Here is a 10,106-nt window from a genome sequence, read left to right as displayed (position 1 = left end):
ATGGTTCAAATGGCTCTGAGCACTATGGGACTTAACATCTGAGGTCATCAGTCCCCTTGAACTTAGAACTACTTAAACCTAACTAACCTAAGGACATCACACACACCCATGCCCGAGGCAGGATTCGAACCTGCGACCGTAGCGGTCGCGCGGTTCCAGACTGAAGCGCCTAGAATCGCTCGGCCACTCCGGCCGGCCGAGGTAGAGTCGTCGCTCTCATTGAGGAAGGAGGATGTTCCATCAGAGAAGCTGGCAGACGGTATGGCGTACCACATACCACTGCAACGAGATGGTGGAGGATCTGCCTTGAAAGAGGCACCACCAACAGGGCTCCTGGCTCAGGCAGGAAAAGAGTGATCTCACAGCAGGAAGACAAGGACCTAGTGTCTAGGAGCAGAGAAAATCCCTTTCTGAACGCGAAGCAGTTGCGGCGGGAGACCAAATTCCCCGGCTCCAGTGACACGATTCGCCGAAGTCTGAGGGACGCTTTGTGCGGCCTAAAATACTAAGAATCATCATCATCATCTGAGGGACGCTGGACTGCGTGCACGACGATCAGCCGTGAAACAAGAGCTCAGCGAAGACAACGTTTTATACCGGCTAGCATTTGCGGTGCTCCATCTGAGGACGTCGTGGGACAACGTTATTTTCACTGATGAGAAGGTGTTTTCCGCCAATAACGACGGTCCACGAATCGTTTACAGGCCGCAAGGGACTCGCCATCGACGCGAATATGTAACCACGACGAGAAGAAGTGGCCGGCTATATGTTACCTGCTGGGGTTGGAATTCTGCGAGAGGGGCGGGAATTCTTCACAGGATGGAAGGAACTCTGGACAGCGCGCAGTATGCCCACATATTGAAAAATGTGATGCTTCAGTCAGTGCGAATGCTGTACGCAGAAGGGGCGTCACACTGCAAGAGGACCATTCTCCCATTCACAAGTCTGCATTTGTTCAGCAGCGGCTCTCCACGATTGGCGTCAACGTCATGGACTGGTCGCCACGGGCGGCTGATATGAACTCCATGGAAAACATGTGGGCTGAGGTCGCCAGGACATTAACAGAGAACTGGCCACGAAACCAACCAACTACTGCAGACGCTCTTTGGGACTGCGTCCTGGAAGCCTGGGAGGAAGTTGCTTCTTCAGGCTGTTACGTCCGACGGCTTATACATTCTATGCCAAGACGCGTGATAGAAGTACAAAATAATGAAGGATTCTGGATAAAATATTAGAGTTCTTAAAGTGTTTTGTTATGTCTTCTTGGCCGGCCGCGGTGGTCTAGCGGTTCTAGGCGCTCAGTCCGGAACCGCGCGAGTGCTACGGTCGCAGGTTCGATTCCTGCCTCGGGCATGGATGTGTGTGATGTCCTTAGGTTAGTTAGGTTTAAGTAGTTCTAAGTTCTAGGGGACTGATGACCACAGATGTTAAGTCCCATAGTGCTCAGAGCCATTTTTTGAATATGTCTTCTTTTTCGTCATTTTTCCTCATTGGGAGCTAGTGGAAGATCGCGTGGCAACAGAAAACATACAATATGGGTTAGCTTTCCTTTGAGTTGCCCTTTAAATTCAAGTGGGTTTCTTTTGAATGTACAGTCTGTTAAGTATTCTATTTAGAATTTCATTTATACCCTGTCTACATACTTACAAACTAATCAGCGTGGATGGACTCTGTCACAGCAGTTTTTGTTATTTCAAATGCGTCTCTCTTCCCCTCCATCCACGAATACATCCCCCGTCCTCCACACAATACGCCAACGATTTCATATTATGTTTACTCGACGCACGGGATTATCCGAGCGGTCTGAGGCGCTGCAGTCATTGACTGTGAGGCTGGTCACGGCGCAGGTTCGAGACCTCCCTCGGGCATGGGTGTGTATGTTTGTCCTTAGGATAATTTAGGTTAAGTAGTGTGTAAGATTAGGAACTGATGACCTTAGCAGTTAAGTCCCATAAGATTTCACACACATTTGAACATTTATGTTTACTCGTTGTTAATATCTCTTCTATTCTCTCTCACACTCGCTCTGTCTCTGACACTATCGCCGCAAGTGCCCTTCTATTACACTCCCCCAAAACTTTGTAAACAAATCTAGCGGTTTCCAATGACGCTACATTTTCTCTTTTAATTGCTGCTGTCTTTACTCTCTATCATTCCTCTTACCACGTATGAAACCGCATTCTTTGATCTCCCCTTCCCTATAACCCATTCTTCGTTCTGAGAACAGTCCTTCCTTATCTCTCGGTCCTAAGATAAAACGAACTGTGGCACAAATCTAAGTAAGCAATACTTTGCAAGCATTTCACGCTTATATTTTGCACTTGCGCACTTCTAACCATTCCCAGATCCCGCCCTCCTTCCTGTTACGCGTCCCTTGACATCTGCATCTACATCTAAATGAATACTCTGCAATTCATAATTATGTGCTTGGCAGGGGATTCTGTGGTCTGGTGGATTAATCTTGTATTGATGTGTAAAACGTGTAGGTTCACATCTCACGTCAGGCGTAGATTTTTAACACACACACGTAGCTCTCCTTCACCCCTAGTAACGCCAAGTGCAGAGCGCCAGTAAGCTCCGTAGTTCAATATCCGCAGTAAAGATAACATCCCTTCGCTGCCGAGTGGGCTTTAGTTTGAGCTGTGACAGGTGGAGAAACCCCGTAAGGTAGAGACTCTGTCACCAGCAAGCCGTCGTAAACTAGGAAGCGTATTTAATTTAATGAACCAATGGCCATGTAAGTTCACAAGGCTCTTACTTTATTTGAAACTGAGACGTTGAAAACTGTGATGCTGGACTGGGATTAGAATCCGATTTCACGGTGTTCCCGAAGATTGCAAACTCTTCTAGGCGTCCTCGAAAGGCAACTATCTTGTTTCGAATCCTGATCAGCACAAAATATTCATTATTTCATTTCAAGCCCTAGCATGTGCACTGCGAACTGCTGGTGAAAAATAGTTGCATTTTCAACGTCTCTTCGCGCGTTGTCAGCTGTAACGTGTTCGTTTCAACTCACAGCCACATGATGAGCTTTTTATCACAACATTACAAGATCAAACGTTTCCTTACGTCTTTTCAAGTTCAAACATTCCTCTCCATCCTACTGGTGAAAACGGATTTGGGTTTGACGTTGTGTTCGTTGAGATCACCAACGACGACAAGTTGTGGATTCAGCTTCTAGCCAGCAGAGTATTTTCCATCACATCATTGAAAGTACAAACATGCCATTCCTAGCTATTATTGGAAAAGAATTTGATAGTACAGTTTCTTCATGACCACGTGTGCGGGGTTTGAATTCCATTCAGCACAGAACTTTTCGTCGCCTGATGTCTAGCTAAACATGCGCCCATCTCGTTACTGGTGAAGAAACAATAGCTATTTCTCGTCTGTTCCTGGCTAGAAAACGACGGTTCTAGATGCTGGGTTCCAATCCCAGTCAGGCAAAAACAATTCTATCGTCAATTAAGGTTCCAGCATTTCGCTATTGGTGAAAACATTTGATATTTAACTTCTGATTCTATGTACAGTCGTGCTCAAAAGTATCCGAACGACTTGCATTGAATTTCACCTGATTTCCATGCGACCTACATAACGCAGCTGTCTAGCAGGTCCACTAATCGCTCCTTGGTACAGTAGTTTGACTATTGAAAATGGTTCCAACAAATCACCACTAGAAAACACTGCTCTGTATCGCAATAACTCAAGATGTAAAGTAATACCACGATACTACAAATATCAGGGAACACCTCATCACAGATAAGACTGTCCTTAAGGCTTGTAAGCTCACATTTATTACAATAAATGACATACCTGAAATGTTAGCACTCTCATTATTACGTCAGATAGGTAATGCACGTAGTAAGTTCGTCGTACTCATGATTTCCTCTTCAAAGTAACATACCATACTTGTTATTTAACACAAAATGTCATTAAAAAATTACGTTACTCACGAGCAGATAGTTGAGAATATGTATGAACTTCAAATGACACGACGAACTACCTCGTTCTGCATATGGATTCAAACCCAGGTCACGCAGGCTAGGCCGTGGTGGCCGTGCGGTTCTAGGCACTTCAATCCGGAACCGCGTGACTCATACGGTCGCAGGTTCAAATCCTGCCTCGGGCATGGATGTGTGTGACGTCCTTAGGTTAGTTAGGTTTAAGTAGTTCTAGGTTCTAGGGGACTGATGACCTTAGATGTTGAGTCCCATAGTGCTCAGAGCCATTTGAACCAACCGTGCAGGCTAAGATTTCGTGGCTGACGGAAATTAACAGTCATTCGTGACTAGGCATAAAGAAAGTGATACACCTCATTTTTGGACAGTATCAGTTAGCAAATATCAACTTTAAATTACATGACGCAACATTTTTAATGGACGCGAATTCCTACCCAGCATCTATTGTCCCTGTTAACGAGCTACGAGAGATATTAAAAATTGCCACTTCACAAGTAACTTACTTGAAATGCAGTGAAGTAAAGCTTTGTGTTGGACAGGGATTCGAACCCAGAACCTAATCGGATTGTTATCGAAGCACAATCAACTTTCACATATCGGATTTTCTCGGCAGTAGCTAGGTGTTTTAAATGAAATGACGAGACGAAGCATTAATTTTTTCCTTCCCAGGACTCCAACCCAGCACGTATCGTTGTTATGGTCTAGAGAAAAGAAACGTTAAGTATGGGTTTGTTACACCACGTAACCTCCCCCTCTCTTATCGACCTTAATGACAGTGAAAAATTAAACCGCATGTACCTAATGGAAATTTGGGAAAAGCAATCGTCACCGAAGTTAATTTGTCGGTAAAGAGGGAGGAAAGGGTTACATCTAAATGAAAGGAAAAATGCAAATGAAACTGGTGGAAATTAATTTTGAAAAGGGGTAAAGTTGATAAAGAAAGTAAATGTGCGGCCGTTACGTTAACAAATAACTAGCGGTAATTAGATATTTGAGATTTGGGGGAAATTACGGTCGCCAGTCCTAAGGACAATTACTATAGCAACTGAAAAAGAAAGGTTATTACACATATAATTAGCACTAGAAGCGTGGCAACTGAAGGTTGACACGTGTAGCGTGAAAACTGAAAGTTTGTCAGAAGTAATAAATTTCGCTACACTCTGACTTAATTTAGCAAAAGAATTAATAAAACCGGAAAACTGAAAGTTAATGTAGTGACTGAAATTAATAGTGAGCTTTGTTTCTGAAGCACATCGAAATTCAGTAAAATACGATTAGTCTTGGGCTACCTCAACAATCATTTCAAAAGCTACTTGAATCTACACAATTTAGAAATAAGAGATCTAACTTTGAACTTGAATTCAATGATCCTGAACAATTAACAATAGTAAAATTTAGTACGTACCAAGCTGAGCTGCAGTCACAGGTAAGCTAAAATACGGTAACAAAACTCGCACTCTTAATTTGTGCTTGTGTAATCTAAATATTGTAGCCAGCTATGAATACCTTAACTGAACTTTGAAATTAAAGCAGTGAAATCGAATAATGCTGGCGTTTGAATTTCAACGACACTCGGGTTCATTCCGGAAAAGGAAGGGACCCAGCTTGGTAATGCAATTGAGACAATGAGCAACAAAGGTTCATGCTACGTTGCTGTAGTTTAGTTATGAGAACGGAACAGTTTGAAAAGCTGAGGTTTGCCATACAGTTCTAAAACTTTACGTGCTTCCAGTCTTCCTTGTTGGTTGATTGAAGGTTTGAAGCCGTCGATCGAGGAGGTCACTCATTGTCGGCCGTCGCTGTTGCAGAAGCTGGATGTTGGCGCGCTTTCTTCTCGACACGGTTACCAGGCGAAACGGGCTCTTGATGTGCGCCAGCTAATGCTTCCCGTCCGCGACACCGTGTCAGAAACTATCATAGCAAGTCGAGCGCAATTACATGCTGCCCAACCCCGAAAGCGCGACAACTCGCGGGAGCGTCACACAACACACCTGCTCCACTGCACCACCCCAGCCAAACTCCCACTCTTCCCGCGCTCCACGCGACAGAGTTAACACTACCAAAGATCCTAAATACTTTTGTTCTCCACACGACCTATCGATGTATTCGTTCGATAGCATAGTTTTCCCTAGGCCAGACCCAGCGTATAAATACAAATAATATTCACAAAACAAACCAACATATATATATATATATATATATATATATATATATATATATATATATATATATATATACGAGGGCGGTTCAGAAAGTAACCTCCGATTGGTCACAGTGCGGGTTGTGGGGGGAGTAGCGACGCCATCTGTGCGTTCACGCACTCAACAGGTCAGTCGGCATCAAGCCGTGGTCGAGTGAAAGTCGTACCTGCGCTAGTTTAGTTTTTGTGGCAGATTGAAATGTGTGCTGCAATAGAAAACCCCGCCAAATGTGAAGTGCGTGCTGTCATAAGGTTTTTTACAGCCAAAGGATATTCTGCAGCAGCTATTCATCGTGAGCTTTGTGCCATGTACGGACCAAGAGTTATGAGTGAAGGAGTTGTCCTGAATGGGTACGTTTATTTAAAACTGGACGAGAAAACGTTCATGATGAAGAGAGGAGTGGTAGACCATCATTGGTGACTGACGAACTCGTTCAGACAGTTGATGCAAAAGTTCGTGAAAATCGACGTTTCTCAATGTCGGAGTTGTCTACTGGTTTTCCACAGATTTCTAAGACTCTCTTGTACGAGATAGTGACAGCAAGATTGGGTTACCGTAAGTTCTGTGCACGATGGGTGCCCAAAATTCTTACCGACCACCACAAAACTCAAAGAATGGCCTCTGCATTAGACTTTCTGTCACGTTATGAGGACGAAGGAGAACCATTGTTAAATAGAACCGTGACCGGTGACGAAACCTGGATTAAGTACGTGAACCTTGAGACAAAAGAACAATCAAAGATGTGGGCACATTCAAATTCGCCTACCAAACCAAGAAAAGCCTCGCAAGATTTTTCTGCCAGAAAACTGATGGCAACGGTGTTTTGGGATGCCAAAGGGTTGTTGTTGGTTGAATTCATGGAACGTGGTACGACCATTAATCAAGACGTGTACTGTGAAACAATAAAAAAGTTACGACGGGCTATACAGAACAAACGCCGTGGTATGCTGACTTCCGGTATCGTTTTTTTGCACGATAACGCCCGTCCTCACTCTGCTCGCAGAACAACGGCCCTTCTTGAGTCCTTCAAGTGGGACGTTATCAACCATCCACCTTACAGCCCAGACCTGGCGCCAAGTGATTGTCACCTCTTCATGCATTTGAAGAAATGGCTCGGGTCACAGCGGTTTGATGACGACGAAGAGCTCAAAGATGCGGTCACAGGCTGGCTCCAGGCACAAGCGGGTGTTTTTTATGCAGAAGGAATTTCAAAGCTTGTGAAGAGATACGATAAGTGCCTCAATCGCTATGGAGACTATGTAGAAAAATAGTGCAAAGATGTAGTTGTAAGATGTATATATTAAAATATTTTTATTTAACTTGGTGTATTTTTTTAAATCAACCGGAGGTTACTTTCTGAACGGCCCTCGTATATATATATATATATATATATATATATACAAACAGTAAAACAATTACAATACATAAAGACACAGAAATGTCCTATCTTCAGGTAACAAAATAAGGAAAAAAAATTATAGTGCAGCAGATGGAAATAGGAGGATATGCATTTCCGGCGTTACAACCAGCAGCGAAATGTGAGCATGTTTGAACGAGAAATAATATGACGAAGTGTTCAGTGCTGACTGAGAATCGAACCCCAAACATACTGTTGTTGACTACACACAAAGAGACGACACTTACCGAATTTTTCTCCACCAGGAGTTCGGAATAACGTCCTTGAACTTACAGTGATCTCGCAAATAGTTCTGTGTCTCACTGGGAGTAAAAACGTTAGATATCGTTAGTGTTGACAACGAATGAAAATGCATTAAAAATAAAAATTATTATCCGCCAGCAGATAGGTGTTCTCATGCTAGAGCTTGATAATACATAGTGAAAAGTTTAGTGCTGGACCAGGATTCCAACCCATTCATGCGCAACATGAGGAGATGTAGAGGAATCTGCAGTTTTGAACAAACAACAAGTTGTAGTCGGGCTGTATTGTCACGAAGGGATCAAATTTCGTGTCAAGGGCGGTCTGAGTTGCATTCCCAGTTCAGAACCAATTTTATCGACATACAGAAGCTCAAATAAAAGATGGAATAAGTGTCCTGTGACCACACATAGGGTTTTTTTCGTCAATAGAAATAAATAACTAGTATAAGAAAGGTTACTAGTGATAGAGTTTCTGCATGTCACCACTCCTTACTTTATTGTGGTTCCACCTAACGTCTACTTGGTAGAGAAGGCATATCATGTTTAATGTGATTTTCAGAGCACAATGCCATTATACCTTCTTCACTTGGCGTAGCCAGAAGAAAATAGAATCTGCGTCTCCCTATCAAAAAACATCGGCAGAAGTTGGAATCGAAACGAGACCAACTTCATATGAAACTATCATCAATCCAACAGATCACCAAACCCTCTTCTCTACGACTTTTTTCTCTATCATAACACCTTTGCGGCACACAAGATGAGAATTCTGACACACAGGCTCCCTGTAGTGGTTTGCAGGATGTTCAGTACATTTATTTACTTTGTTGACTGAATCGCCATGAACTAGCTGCCCTGGCTACCCAGTGCATACATTCGACTCTATTTTGTAATCACCGAAATAAAATAACGTAACTGCCACCTACACAGAACTGCCAACAGTGTAGGATGCAGAAATTTAAATAGGAAGTGATCCTTTCCACTTGAGCTACTCTATTGCGCTATCTGCTTGTTGAAACCATCGTGCAGTGCAGAAGAAATGCTGTCCTGCCAGACTCTCATTGCTTACATGCTACGACGCTTGTGGTGTCGGGTCCCTCCAGCAACCTGCCAGACCCTCATTGCTTCCATGCTACGACGCGTTGCCGTTATTTACCGTAACTGTAACTGTCTGTCTCTCAGAGGTCTATATCCGGCCATATGCATTATCTCACAGCACTGTGAAATGCCGAAGTTCTGGAGGAACTGTTGTTCACTTCCAGAGGTGCTGTAGCTACGTCACAGCTAGTAGCGTAGCGGTAAGCGTCGCGCACTGTTGATAAGACGTCGCGTGTTCTATTACATTCGCTACTACATTTTTTTTAAACGCAGTTCTGCTGTCTGCTGAAGTTAACAATTTAATGGAACTTTGAACATAATTCTCTTCACTTCCCATCCCAAAATAGTCGCATGTGGAAAAAAGGCTAACTTCTGCGTCATTTTGTTCTTCTCAGGTTTAATAGACGGCCAGGCAGCAGATGTGTCTCGAAGGTTTTGTATTATGTATGGGGAGAGCACATCGTGCCAAAACAGTCAGAAAAGTATTTTCTACATTAGCTGTCGTCTGGTTGTGGCATTTTATTCTTCTTGAAACCTTGTTTGACAGCTTTAACTCAGAACAAGTTTTCTCCATGCATGTAATCAATAAACTGCATGTGCATTCTCCGACTGTTATACATAACATTAGAGAATTCGCATATATCGTTGATGATTAATTTCTCTCTCATGTTTAGTATTGTTTTAACAACACCAAAAGAAACCTTACGAAAACTGCACACTGTATTGTAAGAAATGAAATAAAACTACCCACGATAACCTTACAACGAAAGTAAGTCTGTTTTAACAAAACTGAGTACCTGTACACAAGCGTGCCTCTATCTGCACGAATTAGTAAAATACTATTCACTTAGATTTCGATTGGGTCTGTGTTTAAATGGTATGCTGTGTCATACTTAACAGGTATGCAAATGTGACATTTCATTAATAACGTTACGTATTCCTAAAACCCAAAATTTGCTTGTCAGCAGCGGAAAGAGGCGTTACCTGTTGTGCAGCATTGTAAGTTTTTCACCATTGCACTATGAGCTGAAAGTATTTTCTTGCGATTTGCTAATCAATTTATTTCCTTCATACTTATCACCCTGTCATGGGAGTCTTAAGTGAAAAATGTTATTGAATTTCGTATCGTTGACGGTCGATTCAAATTTCTTCAGAGACGCTTGTATTGTATAGCAGCTTGGCAGTCAGAAAGCCG

The sequence above is a fragment of the Schistocerca piceifrons genome, chromosome X (genome assembly GCF_021461385.2).
Source record: "Schistocerca piceifrons isolate TAMUIC-IGC-003096 chromosome X, iqSchPice1.1, whole genome shotgun sequence".
In the NCBI taxonomy this organism is placed as follows: Eukaryota; Metazoa; Arthropoda; class Insecta; order Orthoptera; family Acrididae; genus Schistocerca; species Schistocerca piceifrons.
Note: the sequence above shows the minus strand (reverse complement) of the source record.